Genomic DNA, 12,030 nt, shown 5'->3' on the forward strand with positions numbered 1-12,030 from the left:
CTTTTGACAGCCTGAAACCCATCGCAGCCGAGGGCTCAAGAAGTCTTCGGGGTGCTCGAGAGGGTGTCTGCCGTAGCACCCCTAACGAGATAGCGGCGTTTCGCGCAGTCGTTATTGCAAGTCACATCAGCAAAAACAATCACCTCCTTAGCAGCAGGCAGTGCGCGCCCAGCGGCAGCTCCGCGGGAATTCGCGCCGCCTCCATCCCGCGAGCCTACACGAGACTTCCAGAGCACCCTGGAAGACATCGAGGGACTGGAGTAACTGGCATTCGCCGTGTCACAGGGCTCGTTGGTCTAGGGGTATGATTCCTGCTTAGGGTGCAGGAGGTCCCGGGTTCAAATCCCGGACGAGCCCTAGCGTTTTGTGCAAACTGATCGCACGTCAGTGGCTGAGTCAGCGCAAAAAGCTCGCCGCCAATATCAAATGAATTTCTTATTTGATGTGAGCAATTGACACTCTGATCCGACGCGTGAAGGCGGTTACGAAGGTTTCGGGTACAGATGGTAGCAGATGCATGTTAGTAAGTCTCGCTTAAAGTGATGAAAAAGTGTTTCCGCCCGGGATCGAACCGGGGACCTTCTGCGTGTTAGGCAGACGTGATAACCGCTACACCACGGAAACTGCTTATGTGCACCTTACTTCACAGACAACTTGTAGTGATGTTGCCATCGTAACTAAAAAATTCAATAAATGTGGTACTTGCAAAACGAAGGGACATGCAGCAGTTCCACACACGACGAGGCTCACTGGAGTACAATACGACATAGGCAGGAAAATACTGTTCCCGCCCGGGATCGAACCGGGGACCTTCTGCGTGTGAAGCAGACGTGATAACCGCTACACTACGGAAACGACGGACACGCTCACTCCATCCTTGTGCACTCGAATACGCCTCAGCCTTTCTCTCGTCCGCGCATGCACACACCATAGTTCTTTTGACAGCCTGAAACCCATCGCAGCCGAGGGCTCAAGAAGTCTTCGGGGTGCTCGAGAGGGTGTCTGCCGTAGCACCCCTAACGAGATAGCGGCGTTTCGCGCAGTCGTTATTGCAAGTCACATCAGCAAAAACAATCACCTCCTTAGCAGCAGGCAGTGCGCGCCCAGCGGCAGCTCCGCGGGAATTCGCGCCGCCTCCATCCCGCGAGCCTACACGAGACTTCCAGAGCACCCTGGAAGACATCGAGGGACTGGAGTAACTGGCATTCGCCGTGTCACAGGGCTCGTTGGTCTAGGGGTATGATTCCTGCTTAGGGTGCAGGAGGTCCCGGGTTCAAATCCCGGACGAGCCCTAGCGTTTTGTGCAAACTGATCGCACGTCAGTGGCTGAGTCAGCGCAAAAAGCTCGCCGCCAATATCAAATGAATTTCTTATTTGATGTGAGCAATTGACACTCTGATCCGACGCGTGAAGGCGGTTACGAAGGTTTCGGGTACAGATGGTAGCAGATGCATGTTAGTAAGTCTCGCTTAAAGTGATGAAAAAGTGTTTCCGCCCGGGATCGAACCGGGGACCTTCTGCGTGTTAGGCAGACGTGATAACCGCTACACCACGGAAACTGCTTATGTGCACCTTACTTCACAGACAACTTGTAGTGATGTTGCCATCGTAACTAAAAAATTCAATAAATGTGGTACTTGCAAAACGAAGGGACATGCAGCAGTTCCACACACGACGAGGCTCACTGGAGTACAATACGACATAGGCAGGAAAATACTGTTCCCGCCCGGGATCGAACCGGGGACCTTCTGCGTGTGAAGCAGACGTGATAACCGCTACACTACGGAAACGACGGACACGCTCAGTCCATCCTTGTGCACTCGAATACGCCTCAGCCTTTCTCTCGTCCGCGCATGCACACACCATAGTTCTTTTGACAGCCTGAAACCCATCGCAGCCGAGGGCTCAAGAAGTCTTCGGGGTGCTCGAGAGGGTGTCTGCCGTAGCACCCCTAACGAGATAGCGGCGTTTCGCGCAGTCGTTATTGCAAGTCACATCAGCAAAAACAATCACCTCCTTAGCAGCAGGCAGTGCGCGCCCAGCGGCAGCTCCGCGGGAATTCGCGCCGCCTCCATCCCGCGAGCCTACACGAGACTTCCAGAGCACCCTGGAAGACATCGAGGGACTGGAGTAACTGGCATTCGCCGTGTCACAGGGCTCGTTGGTCTAGGGGTATGATTCCTGCTTAGGGTGCAGGAGGTCCCGGGTTCAAATCCCGGACGAGCCCTAGCGTTTTGTGCAAACTGATCGCACGTCAGTGGCTGAGTCAGCGCAAAAAGCTCGCCGCCAATATCAAATGAATTTCTTATTTGATGTGAGCAATTGACACTCTGATCCGACGCGTGAAGGCGGTTACGAAGGTTTCGGGTACAGATGGTAGCAGATGCATGTTAGTAAGTCTCGCTTAAAGTGATGAAAAAGTGTTTCCGCCCGGGATCGAACCGGGGACCTTCTGCGTGTTAGGCAGACGTGATAACCGCTACACCACGGAAACTGCTTATGTGCACCTTACTTCACAGACAACTTGTAGTGATGTTGCCATCGTAACTAAAAAATTCAATAAATGTGGTACTTGCAAAACGAAGGGACATGCAGCAGTTCCACACACGACGAGGCTCACTGGAGTACAATACGACATAGGCAGGAAAATACTGTTCCCGCCCGGGATCGAACCGGGGACTTTCTGCGTGTGAAGCAGACGTGATAACCGCTACACTACGGAAACGACGGACACGCTCAGTCCATCCTTGTGCACTCGAATACGCCTCAGCCTTTCTCTCGTCCGCGCATGCACACACCATAGTTCTTTTGACAGCCTGAAACCCATCGCAGCCGAGGGCTCAAGAAGTCTTCGGGGTGCTCGAGAGGGTGTCTGCCGTAGCACCCCTAACGAGATAGCGGCGTTTCGCGCAGTCGTTATTGCAAGTCACATCAGCAAAAACAATCACCTCCTTAGCAGCAGGCAGTGCGCGCCCAGCGGCAGCTCCGCGGGAATTCGCGCCGCCTCCATCCCGCGAGCCTACACGAGACTTCCAGAGCACCCTGGAAGACATCGAGGGACTGGAGTAACTGGCATTCGCCGTGTCACAGGGCTCGTTGGTCTAGGGGTATGATTCCTGCTTAGGGTGCAGGAGGTCCCGGGTTCAAATCCCGGACGAGCCCTAGCGTTTTGTGCAAACTGATCGCACGTCAGTGGCTGAGTCAGCGCAAAAAGCTCGCCGCCAATATCAAATGAATTTCTTATTTGATGTGAGCAATTGACACTCTGATCCGACGCGTGAAGGCGGTTACGAAGGTTTCGGGTACAGATGGTAGCAGATGCATGTTAGTAAGTCTCGCTTAAAGTGATGAAAAAGTGTTTCCGCCCGGGATCGAACCGGGGACCTTCTGCGTGTTAGGCAGACGTGATAACCGCTACACCACGGAAACTGCTTATGTGCACCTTACTTCACAGACAACTTGTAGTGCTGTTGCCATCGTAACTAAAAAATTCAATAAATGTGGTACTTGCAAAACGAAGGGACATGCAGCAGTTCCACACACGACGAGGCTCACTGGAGTACAATACGACATAGGCAGGAAAATACTGTTCCCGCCCGGGATCGAACCGTGGACCTTCTGCGTGTGAAGCAGACGTGATAACCGCTACACTACGGAAACGACGGACACGCTCACTCCATCCTTGTGCACTCGAATACGCCTCAGCCTTTCTCTCGTCCGCGCATGCACACACCATAGTTCTTTTGACAGCCTGAAACCCATCGCAGCCGAGGGCTCAAGAAGTCTTCGGGGTGCTCGAGAGGGTGTCTGCCGTAGCACCCCTAACGAGATAGCGGCGTTTCGCGCAGTCGTTATTGCAAGTCACGTCAGCAAAAACAATCACCTCCTTAGCAGCAGGCAGTGCGCGCCCAGCGGCAGCTCCGCGGGAATTCGCGCCGCCTCCATCCCGCGAGCCTACACGAGACTTCCAGAGCACCCTGGAAGACATCGAGGGACTGGAGTAACTGGCATTCGCCGTGTCACAGGGCTCGTTGGTCTAGGGGTATGATTCCTGCTTAGGGTGCAGGAGGTCCCGGGTTCAAATCCCGGACGAGCCCTAGCGTTTTGTGCAAACTGATCGCACGTCAGTGGCTGAGTCAGCGCAAAAAGCTCGCCGCCAATATCAAATGAATTTCTTATTTGATGTGAGCAATTGACACTCTGATCCGACGCGTGAAGGCGGTTACGAAGGTTTCGGGTACAGATGGTAGCAGATGCATGTTAGTAAGTCTCGCTTAAAGTGATGAAAAAGTGTTTCCGCCCGGGATCGAACCGGGGACCTTCTGCGTGTTAGGCAGACGTGATAACCGCTACACCACGGAAACTGCTTATGTGCACCTTACTTCACAGACAACTTGTAGTGATGTTGCCATCGTAACTAAAAAATTCAATAAATGTGGTACTTGCAAAACGAAGGGACATGCAGCAGTTCCACACACGACGAGGCTCACTGGAGTACAATACGACATAGGCAGGAAAATACTGTTCCCGCCCGGGATCGAACCGGGGACCTTCTGCGTGTGAAGCAGACGTGATAACCGCTACACTACGGAAACGACGGACACGCTCAGTCCATCCTTGTGCACTCGAATACGCCTCAGCCTTTCTCTCGTCCGCGCATGCACACACCATAGTTCTTTTGACAGCCTGAAACCCATCGCAGCCGAGGGCTCAAGAAGTCTTCGGGGTGCTCGAGAGGGTGTCTGCCGTAGCACCCCTAACGAGATAGCGGCGTTTCGCGCAGTCGTTATTGCAAGTCACATCAGCAAAAACAATCACCTCCTTAGCAGCAGGCAGTGCGCGCCCAGCGGCAGCTCCGCGGGAATTCGCGCCGCCTCCATCCCGCGAGCCTACACGAGACTTCCAGAGCACCCTGGAAGACATCGAGGGACTGGAGTAACTGGCATTCGCCGTGTCACAGGGCTCGTTGGTCTAGGGGTATGATTCCTGCTTAGGGTGCAGGAGGTCCCGGGTTCAAATCCCGGACGAGCCCTAGCGTTTTGTGCAAACTGATCGCACGTCAGTGGCTGAGTCAGCGCAAAAAGCTCGCCGCCAATATCAAATGAATGTGAGCAATTGACACTCTGATCCGACGCGTGAAGGCGGTTACGAAGGTTTCGGGTACAGATGGTAGCAGATGCATGTTAGTAAGTCTCGCTTAAAGTGATGAAAAAGTGTTTCCGCCCGGGATCGAACCGGGGACCTTCTGCGTGTTAGGCAGACGTGATAACCGCTACACCACGGAAACTGCTTATGTGCACCTTACTTCACAGACAACTTGTAGTGATGTTGCCATCGTAACTAAAAAATTCAATAAATGTGGTACTTGCAAAACGAAGGGACATGCAGCAGTTCCACACACGACGAGGCTCACTGGAGTACAATACGACATAGGCAGGAAAATACTGTTCCCGCCCGGGATCGAACCGGGGACCTTCTGCGTGTGAAGCAGACGTGATAACCGCTACACTACGGAAACGACGGACACGCTCAGTCCATCCTTGTGCACTCGAATACGCCTCAGCCTTTCTCTCGTCCGCGCATGCACACACCATAGTTCTTTTGACAGCCTGAAACCCATCGCAGCCGAGGGCTCAAGAAGTCTTCGGGGTGCTCGAGAGGGTGTCTGCCGTAGCACCCCTAACGAGATAGCGGCGTTTCGCGCAGTCGTTATTGCAAGTCACATCAGCAAAAACAATCACCTCCTTAGCAGCAGGCAGTGCGCGCCCAGCGGCAGCTCCGCGGGAATTCGCGCCGCCTCCATCCCGCGAGCCTACACGAGACTTCCAGAGCACCCTGGAAGACATCGAGGGACTGGAGTAACTGGCATTCGCCGTGTCACAGGGCTCGTTGGTCTAGGGGTATGATTCCTGCTTAGGGTGCAGGAGGTCCCGGGTTCAAATCCCGGACGAGCCCTAGCGTTTTGTGCAAACTGATCGCACGTCAGTGGCTGAGTCAGCGCAAAAAGCTCGCCGCCAATATCAAATGAATGTGAGCAATTGACACTCTGATCCGACGCGTGAAGGCGGTTACGAAGGTTTCGGGTACAGATGGTAGCAGATGCATGTTAGTAAGTCTCGCTTAAAGTGATGAAAAAGTGTTTCCGCCCGGGATCGAACCGGGGACCTTCTGCGTGTTAGGCAGACGTGATAACCGCTACACCACGGAAACTGCTTATGTGCACCTTACTTCACAGACAACTTGTAGTGATGTTGCCATCGTAACTAAAAAATTCAATAAATGTGGTACTTGCAAAACGAAGGGACATGCAGCAGTTCCACACACGACGAGGCTCACTGGAGTACAATACGACATAGGCAGGAAAATACTGTTCCCGCCCGGGATCGAACCGGGGACCTTCTGCGTGTGAAGCAGACGTGATAACCGCTACACTACGGAAACGACGGACACGCTCAGTCCATCCTTGTGCACTCGAATACGCCTCAGCCTTTCTCTCGTCCGCGCATGCACACACCATAGTTCTTTTGACAGCCTGAAACCCATCGCAGCCGAGGGCTCAAGAAGTCTTCGGGGTGCTCGAGAGGGTGTCTGCCGTAGCACCCCTAACGAGATAGCGGCGTTTCGCGCAGTCGTTATTGCAAGTCACATCAGCAAAAACAATCACCTCCTTAGCAGCAGGCAGTGCGCGCCCAGCGGCAGCTCTACATGAGGGTACCAATAGCCCAGGAAGGCCGCCGACCGCGGGAATTCGCGCCGCCTCCATCCCGCGAGCCTACACGAGACTTCCAGAGCACCCTGGAAGACATCGAGGGACTGGAGTAACTGGCATTCGCCGTGTCACAGGGCTCGTTGGTCTAGGGGCATGATTCCTGCTTAGGGTGCAGGAGGTCCCGGGTTCAAATCCCGGACGAGCCCTAGCGTTTTGTGCAAACTGATCGCACGTCAGTGGCTGAGTCAGCGCTAAAAGCTCGCCGCCAATATCAAATGAATTTCTTATTTGATGTGAGCAATTGACACTCTGATCCGACGCGTGAAGGCGGTTACGAAGGTTTCGGGTACAGATGGTAGCAGATGCATGTTAGTAAGTCTCGCTTAAAGTGATGAAAAAGTGTTTCCGCCCGGGATCGAACCGGGGACCTTCTGCGTGTTAGGCAGACGTGATAACCGCTACACCACGGAAACTGCTTATGTGCACCTTACTTCACAGACAACTTGTAGTGATGTTGCCATCGTAACTAAAAAATTCAATAAATGTGGTACTTGCAAAACGAAGGGACATGCAGCAGTTCCACACACGACGAGGCTCACTGGAGTACAATACGACATAGGCAGGAAAATACTGTTCCCGCCCGGGATCGAACCGGGGACCTTCTGCGTGTGAAGCAGACGTGATAACCGCTACACTACGGAAACGACGGACACGCTCAGTCCATCCTTGTGCACTCGAATACGCCTCAGCCTTTCTCTCGTCCGCGCATGCACACACCATAGTTCTTTTGACAGCCTGAAACCCATCGCAGCCGAGGGCTCAAGAAGTCTTCGGGGTGCTCGAGAGGGTGTCTGCCGTAGCACCCCTAACGAGATAGCGGCGTTTCGCGCAGTCGTTATTGCAAGTCACATCAGCAAAAACAATCACCTCCTTAGCAGCAGGCAGTGCGCGCCCAGCGGCAGCTCTACATGAGGGTACCAATAGCCCAGGAAGGCCGCCGACCGCGGGAATTCGCGCCGCCTCCATCCCGCGAGCCTACACGAGACTTCCAGAGCACCCTGGAAGACATCGAGGGACTGGAGTAACTGGCATTCGCCGTGTCACAGGGCTCGTTGGTCTAGGGGTATGATTCCTGCTTAGGGTGCAGGAGGTCCCGGGTTCAAATCCCGGACGAGCCCTAGCGTTTTGTGCAAACTGATCGCACGTCAGTGGCTGAGTCAGCGCAAAAAGCTCGCCGCCAATATCAAATGAATTTCTTATTTGATGTGAGCAATTGACACTCTGATCCGACGCGTGAAGGCGGTTACGAAGGTTTCGGGTACAGATGGTAGCAGATGCATGTTAGTAAGTCTCGCTTAAAGTGATGAAAAAGTGTTTCCGCCCGGGATCGAACCGGGGACCTTCTGCGTGTTAGGCAGACGTGATAACCGCTACACCACGGAAACTGCTTATGTGCACCTTACTTCACAGACAACTTGTAGTGATGTTGCCATCGTAACTAAAAAATTCAATAAATGTGGTACTTGCAAAACGAAGGGACATGCAGCAGTTCCACACACGACGAGGCTCACTGGAGTACAATACGACATAGGCAGGAAAATACTGTTCCCGCCCGGGATCGAACCGGGGACCTTCTGCGTGTGAAGCAGACGTGATAACCGCTACACTACGGAAACGACGGACACGCTCAGTCCATCCTTGTGCACTCGAATACGCCTCAGCCTTTCTCTCGTCCGCGCATGCACACACCATAGTTCTTTTGACAGCCTGAAACCCAACGCAGCCGAGGGCTCAAGAAGTCTTCGGGGTGCTCGAGAGGGTGTCTGCCGTAGCACCCCTAACGAGATAGCGGCGTTTCGCGCAGTCGTTATTGCAAGTCACATCAGCAAAAACAATCACCTCCTTAGCAGCAGGCAGTGCGCGCCCAGCGGCAACTCCGCGGGAATTCGCGCCGCCTCCATCCCGCGAGCCTACACGAGACTTCCAGAGCACCCTGGAAGACATCGAGGGACTGGAGTAACTGGCATTCGCCGTGTCACAGGGCTCGTTGGTCTAGGGGTATGATTCCTGCTTAGGGTGCAGGAGGTCCCGGGTTCAAATCCCGGACGAGCCCTAGCGTTTTGTGCAAACTGATCGCACGTCAGTGGCTGAGTCAGCGCAAAAAGCTCGCCGCCAATATCAAATGAATTTCTTATTTGATGTGAGCAATTGATACTCTGATCCGACGCGTGAAGGCGGTTACGAAGGTTTCGGGTACAGATGGTAGCAGATGCATGTTAGTAAGTCTCGCTTAAAGTGATGAAAAAGTGTTTCCGCCCGGGATCGAACCGGGGACCTTCTGCGTGTTAGGCAGACGTGATAACCGCTACACCACGGAAACTGCTTATGTGCACCTTACTTCACAGACAACTTGTAGTGATGTTGCCATCGTAACTAAAAAATTCAATAAATGTGGTACTTGCAAAACGAAGGGACATGCAGCAGTTCCACACACGACGAGGCTCACTGGAGTACAATACGACATAGGCAGGAAAATACTGTTCCCGCCCGGGATCGAACCGGGGACCTTCTGCGTGTGAAGCAGACGTGATAACCGCTACACTACGGAAACGACGGACACGCTCAGTCCATCCTTGTGCACTCGAATACGCCTCAGCCTTTCTCTCGTCCGCGCATGCACACACCATAGTTCTTTTGACAGCCTGAAACCCATCGCAGCCGAGGGCTCAAGAAGTCTTCGGGGTGCTCGAGAGGGTGTCTGCCGTAGCACCCCTAACGAGATAGCGGCGTTTCGCGCAGTCGTTATTGCAAGTCACATCAGCAAAAACAATCACCTCCTTAGCAGCAGGCAGTGCGCGCCCAGCGGCAACTCCGCGGGAATTCGCGCCGCCTCCATCCCGCGAGCCTACACGAGACTTCCAGAGCACCCTGGAAGACATCGAGGGACTGGAGTAACTGGCATTCGCCGTGTCACAGGGCTCGTTGGTCTAGGGGTATGATTCCTGCTTAGGGTGCAGGAGGTCCCGGGTTCAAATCCCGGACGAGCCCTAGCGTTTTGTGCAAACTGATCGCACGTCAGTGGCTGAGTCAGCGCAAAAAGCTCGCCGCCAATATCAAATGAATTTCTTATTTGATGTGAGCAATTGACACTCTGATCCGACGCGTGAAGGCGGTTACGAAGGTTTCGGGTACAGATGGTAGCAGATGCATGTTAGTAAGTCTCGCTTAAAGTGATGAAAAAGTGTTTCCGCCCGGGATCGAACCGGGGAGCTTCTGCGTGTTAGGCAGACGTGATAACCGCTACACCACGGAAACTGCTTATGTGCACCTTACTTCACAGACAACTTGTAGTGATGTTGCCATCGTAACTAAAAAATTCAATAAATGTGGTACTTGCAAAACGAAGGGACATGCAGCAGTTCCACACACGACGAGGCTCACTGGAGTACAATACGACATAGGCAGGAAAATACTGTTCCCGCCCGGGATCGAACCGGGGACCTTCTGCGTGTGAAGCAGACGTGATAACCGCTACACTACGGAAACGACGGACACGCTCAGTCCATCCTTGTGCACTCGAATACGCCTCAGCCTTTCTCTCGTCCGCGCATGCACACACCATAGTTCTTTTGACAGCCTGAAACCCATCGCAGCCGAGGGCTCAAGAAGTCTTCGGGGTGCTCGAGAGGGTGTCTGCCGTAGCACCCCTAACGAGATAGCGGCGTTTCGCGCAGTCGTTATTGCAAGTCACATCAGCAAAAACAATCACCTCCTTAGCAGCAGGCAGTGCGCGCCCAGCGGCAGCTCCGCGGGAATTCGCGCTGCCTCCATCCCGCGAGCCTACACGAGACTTCCAGAGCACCCTGGAAGACATCGAGGGACTGGAGTAACTGGCATTCGCCGTGTCACAGGGCTCGTTGGTCTAGGGGTATGATTCCTTCTTAGGGTGCAGGAGGTCCCGGGTTCAAATCCCGGACGAGCCCTAGCGTTTTGTGCAAACTGATCGCACGTCAGTGGCTGAGTCAGCGCAAAAAGCTCGCCGCCAATATCAAATGAATTTCTTATTTGATGTGAGCAATTGACACTCTGATCCGACGCGTGAAGGCGGTTACGAAGGTTTCGGGTACAGATGGTAGCAGATGCATGTTAGTAAGTCTCGCTTAAAGTGATGAAAAAGTGTTTCCGCCCGGGATCGAACCGGGGACCTTCTGCGTGTTAGGCAGACGTGATAACCGCTACACCACGGAAACTGCTTATGTGCACCTTACTTCACAGACAACTTGTAGTGATGTTGCCATCGTAACTAAAAAATTCAATAAATGTGGTACTTGCAAAACGAAGGGACATGCAGCAGTTCCACACACGACGAGGCTCACTGGAGTACAATACGACATAGGCAGGAAAATACTGTTCCCGCCCGGGATCGAACCGGGGACCTTCTGCGTGTGAAGCAGACGTGATAACCGCTACACTACGGAAACGACGGACACGCTCAGTCCATCCTTGTGCACTCGAATACGCCTCAGCCTTTCTCTCGTCCGCGCATGCACACACCATAGTTCTTTTGACAGCCTGAAACCCATCGCAGCCGAGGGCTCAAGAAGTCTTCGGGGTGCTCGAGAGGGTGTCTGCCGTAGCACCCCTAACGAGATAGCGGCGTTTCGCGCAGTCGTTATTGCAAGTCACATCAGCAAAAACAATCACCTCCTTAGCAGCAGGCAGTGCGCGCCCAGCGGCAGCTCTACATGAGGGTACCAATAGCCCAGGAAGGCCGCCGACCGCGGGAATTCGCGCCGCCTCCATCCCGCGAGCCTACACGAGACTTCCAGAGCACCCTGGAAGACATCGAGGGACTGGAGTAACTGGCATTCGCCGTGTCACAGGGCTCGTTGGTCTAGGGGTATGATTCCTGCTTAGGGTGCAGGAGGTCCTGGGTTCAAATCCCGGACGAGCCCTAGCGTTTTGTGCAAACTGATCGCACGTCAGTGGCTGAGTCAGCGCAAAAAGCTCGCCGCCAATATCAAATGAATTTCTTATTTGATGTGAGCAATTGACACTCTGATCCGACGCGTGAAGGCGGTTACGAAGGTTTCGGGTACAGATGGTAGCAGATGCATGTTAGTAAGTCTCGCTTAAAGTGATGAAAAAGTGTTTCCGCCCGGGATCTAACCGGGGACCTTCTGCGTGTTAGGCAGACGTGATAACCGCTACACCACGGAAACTGCTTATGTGCACCTTACTTCACAGACAACTTGTAGTGATGTTGCCATCGTAACTAAAAAATTCAATAAATGTGGTACTTGCAAAACGAAGGGACATGC

At 53.5% G+C, this 12,030-nt stretch overlaps 38 non-coding genes across 38 annotated transcripts; 13 read left to right on the top strand and 25 right to left on the bottom strand.

Moving 5' to 3' along the window:
• The first annotated feature begins 285 nt into the window (after window positions 1-285).
• On the top strand, window positions 286-357 carry Trnap-agg (transfer RNA proline (anticodon AGG)). The gene has a single exon. It is a non-coding gene; the product is annotated as a tRNA-Pro (tRNA).
• A 194-nt stretch (window positions 358-551) lies between these two features.
• On the bottom strand, window positions 552-624 carry Trnav-aac (transfer RNA valine (anticodon AAC)). Its single transcript has one exon. It is a non-coding gene; the product is annotated as a tRNA-Val (tRNA).
• A 158-nt stretch (window positions 625-782) lies between these two features.
• On the bottom strand, window positions 783-855 carry Trnav-cac (transfer RNA valine (anticodon CAC)). Its single transcript has one exon. It is a non-coding gene; the product is annotated as a tRNA-Val (tRNA).
• A 365-nt stretch (window positions 856-1,220) lies between these two features.
• Trnap-agg (transfer RNA proline (anticodon AGG)) lies at window positions 1,221-1,292 on the top strand. The gene has a single exon. It is a non-coding gene; the product is annotated as a tRNA-Pro (tRNA).
• A 194-nt stretch (window positions 1,293-1,486) lies between these two features.
• Window positions 1,487-1,559, bottom strand: Trnav-aac (transfer RNA valine (anticodon AAC)). The gene has a single exon. It is a non-coding gene; the product is annotated as a tRNA-Val (tRNA).
• Window positions 1,560-1,717: 158 nt separating this feature from the next.
• Window positions 1,718-1,790, bottom strand: Trnav-cac (transfer RNA valine (anticodon CAC)). Its single transcript has one exon. It is a non-coding gene; the product is annotated as a tRNA-Val (tRNA).
• A 365-nt stretch (window positions 1,791-2,155) lies between these two features.
• Trnap-agg (transfer RNA proline (anticodon AGG)) lies at window positions 2,156-2,227 on the top strand. The gene has a single exon. It is a non-coding gene; the product is annotated as a tRNA-Pro (tRNA).
• Window positions 2,228-2,421: 194 nt separating this feature from the next.
• Trnav-aac (transfer RNA valine (anticodon AAC)) lies at window positions 2,422-2,494 on the bottom strand. Its single transcript has one exon. It is a non-coding gene; the product is annotated as a tRNA-Val (tRNA).
• A 158-nt stretch (window positions 2,495-2,652) lies between these two features.
• On the bottom strand, window positions 2,653-2,725 carry Trnav-cac (transfer RNA valine (anticodon CAC)). Its single transcript has one exon. It is a non-coding gene; the product is annotated as a tRNA-Val (tRNA).
• A 365-nt stretch (window positions 2,726-3,090) lies between these two features.
• Window positions 3,091-3,162, top strand: Trnap-agg (transfer RNA proline (anticodon AGG)). Its single transcript has one exon. It is a non-coding gene; the product is annotated as a tRNA-Pro (tRNA).
• Window positions 3,163-3,356: 194 nt separating this feature from the next.
• On the bottom strand, window positions 3,357-3,429 carry Trnav-aac (transfer RNA valine (anticodon AAC)). Its single transcript has one exon. It is a non-coding gene; the product is annotated as a tRNA-Val (tRNA).
• A 158-nt stretch (window positions 3,430-3,587) lies between these two features.
• On the bottom strand, window positions 3,588-3,660 carry Trnav-cac (transfer RNA valine (anticodon CAC)). The gene has a single exon. It is a non-coding gene; the product is annotated as a tRNA-Val (tRNA).
• Window positions 3,661-4,025: 365 nt separating this feature from the next.
• Trnap-agg (transfer RNA proline (anticodon AGG)) lies at window positions 4,026-4,097 on the top strand. The gene has a single exon. It is a non-coding gene; the product is annotated as a tRNA-Pro (tRNA).
• A 194-nt stretch (window positions 4,098-4,291) lies between these two features.
• On the bottom strand, window positions 4,292-4,364 carry Trnav-aac (transfer RNA valine (anticodon AAC)). Its single transcript has one exon. It is a non-coding gene; the product is annotated as a tRNA-Val (tRNA).
• A 158-nt stretch (window positions 4,365-4,522) lies between these two features.
• Window positions 4,523-4,595, bottom strand: Trnav-cac (transfer RNA valine (anticodon CAC)). Its single transcript has one exon. It is a non-coding gene; the product is annotated as a tRNA-Val (tRNA).
• A 365-nt stretch (window positions 4,596-4,960) lies between these two features.
• On the top strand, window positions 4,961-5,032 carry Trnap-agg (transfer RNA proline (anticodon AGG)). The gene has a single exon. It is a non-coding gene; the product is annotated as a tRNA-Pro (tRNA).
• A 182-nt stretch (window positions 5,033-5,214) lies between these two features.
• Window positions 5,215-5,287, bottom strand: Trnav-aac (transfer RNA valine (anticodon AAC)). Its single transcript has one exon. It is a non-coding gene; the product is annotated as a tRNA-Val (tRNA).
• A 158-nt stretch (window positions 5,288-5,445) lies between these two features.
• Trnav-cac (transfer RNA valine (anticodon CAC)) lies at window positions 5,446-5,518 on the bottom strand. The gene has a single exon. It is a non-coding gene; the product is annotated as a tRNA-Val (tRNA).
• Window positions 5,519-5,883: 365 nt separating this feature from the next.
• On the top strand, window positions 5,884-5,955 carry Trnap-agg (transfer RNA proline (anticodon AGG)). Its single transcript has one exon. It is a non-coding gene; the product is annotated as a tRNA-Pro (tRNA).
• A 182-nt stretch (window positions 5,956-6,137) lies between these two features.
• Window positions 6,138-6,210, bottom strand: Trnav-aac (transfer RNA valine (anticodon AAC)). Its single transcript has one exon. It is a non-coding gene; the product is annotated as a tRNA-Val (tRNA).
• Window positions 6,211-6,368: 158 nt separating this feature from the next.
• On the bottom strand, window positions 6,369-6,441 carry Trnav-cac (transfer RNA valine (anticodon CAC)). The gene has a single exon. It is a non-coding gene; the product is annotated as a tRNA-Val (tRNA).
• Window positions 6,442-6,843: 402 nt separating this feature from the next.
• Window positions 6,844-6,915, top strand: Trnap-agg (transfer RNA proline (anticodon AGG)). Its single transcript has one exon. It is a non-coding gene; the product is annotated as a tRNA-Pro (tRNA).
• A 194-nt stretch (window positions 6,916-7,109) lies between these two features.
• On the bottom strand, window positions 7,110-7,182 carry Trnav-aac (transfer RNA valine (anticodon AAC)). The gene has a single exon. It is a non-coding gene; the product is annotated as a tRNA-Val (tRNA).
• Window positions 7,183-7,340: 158 nt separating this feature from the next.
• Trnav-cac (transfer RNA valine (anticodon CAC)) lies at window positions 7,341-7,413 on the bottom strand. The gene has a single exon. It is a non-coding gene; the product is annotated as a tRNA-Val (tRNA).
• Window positions 7,414-7,815: 402 nt separating this feature from the next.
• Trnap-agg (transfer RNA proline (anticodon AGG)) lies at window positions 7,816-7,887 on the top strand. Its single transcript has one exon. It is a non-coding gene; the product is annotated as a tRNA-Pro (tRNA).
• A 194-nt stretch (window positions 7,888-8,081) lies between these two features.
• Window positions 8,082-8,154, bottom strand: Trnav-aac (transfer RNA valine (anticodon AAC)). Its single transcript has one exon. It is a non-coding gene; the product is annotated as a tRNA-Val (tRNA).
• A 158-nt stretch (window positions 8,155-8,312) lies between these two features.
• Window positions 8,313-8,385, bottom strand: Trnav-cac (transfer RNA valine (anticodon CAC)). The gene has a single exon. It is a non-coding gene; the product is annotated as a tRNA-Val (tRNA).
• A 365-nt stretch (window positions 8,386-8,750) lies between these two features.
• On the top strand, window positions 8,751-8,822 carry Trnap-agg (transfer RNA proline (anticodon AGG)). The gene has a single exon. It is a non-coding gene; the product is annotated as a tRNA-Pro (tRNA).
• A 194-nt stretch (window positions 8,823-9,016) lies between these two features.
• Trnav-aac (transfer RNA valine (anticodon AAC)) lies at window positions 9,017-9,089 on the bottom strand. Its single transcript has one exon. It is a non-coding gene; the product is annotated as a tRNA-Val (tRNA).
• Window positions 9,090-9,247: 158 nt separating this feature from the next.
• Trnav-cac (transfer RNA valine (anticodon CAC)) lies at window positions 9,248-9,320 on the bottom strand. Its single transcript has one exon. It is a non-coding gene; the product is annotated as a tRNA-Val (tRNA).
• Window positions 9,321-9,685: 365 nt separating this feature from the next.
• On the top strand, window positions 9,686-9,757 carry Trnap-agg (transfer RNA proline (anticodon AGG)). Its single transcript has one exon. It is a non-coding gene; the product is annotated as a tRNA-Pro (tRNA).
• Window positions 9,758-9,951: 194 nt separating this feature from the next.
• Trnav-aac (transfer RNA valine (anticodon AAC)) lies at window positions 9,952-10,024 on the bottom strand. Its single transcript has one exon. It is a non-coding gene; the product is annotated as a tRNA-Val (tRNA).
• Window positions 10,025-10,182: 158 nt separating this feature from the next.
• Window positions 10,183-10,255, bottom strand: Trnav-cac (transfer RNA valine (anticodon CAC)). The gene has a single exon. It is a non-coding gene; the product is annotated as a tRNA-Val (tRNA).
• Window positions 10,256-10,620: 365 nt separating this feature from the next.
• Trnap-agg (transfer RNA proline (anticodon AGG)) lies at window positions 10,621-10,692 on the top strand. The gene has a single exon. It is a non-coding gene; the product is annotated as a tRNA-Pro (tRNA).
• A 194-nt stretch (window positions 10,693-10,886) lies between these two features.
• Window positions 10,887-10,959, bottom strand: Trnav-aac (transfer RNA valine (anticodon AAC)). Its single transcript has one exon. It is a non-coding gene; the product is annotated as a tRNA-Val (tRNA).
• A 158-nt stretch (window positions 10,960-11,117) lies between these two features.
• Window positions 11,118-11,190, bottom strand: Trnav-cac (transfer RNA valine (anticodon CAC)). Its single transcript has one exon. It is a non-coding gene; the product is annotated as a tRNA-Val (tRNA).
• A 402-nt stretch (window positions 11,191-11,592) lies between these two features.
• Trnap-agg (transfer RNA proline (anticodon AGG)) lies at window positions 11,593-11,664 on the top strand. The gene has a single exon. It is a non-coding gene; the product is annotated as a tRNA-Pro (tRNA).
• Window positions 11,665-11,858: 194 nt separating this feature from the next.
• On the bottom strand, window positions 11,859-11,931 carry Trnav-aac (transfer RNA valine (anticodon AAC)). Its single transcript has one exon. It is a non-coding gene; the product is annotated as a tRNA-Val (tRNA).
• Window positions 11,932-12,030: the final 99 nt, after the last annotated feature.

This window comes from Schistocerca cancellata, chromosome 2 (assembly GCF_023864275.1).
Source record: "Schistocerca cancellata isolate TAMUIC-IGC-003103 chromosome 2, iqSchCanc2.1, whole genome shotgun sequence".
Taxonomy (NCBI): domain Eukaryota; kingdom Metazoa; phylum Arthropoda; class Insecta; order Orthoptera; family Acrididae; genus Schistocerca; species Schistocerca cancellata.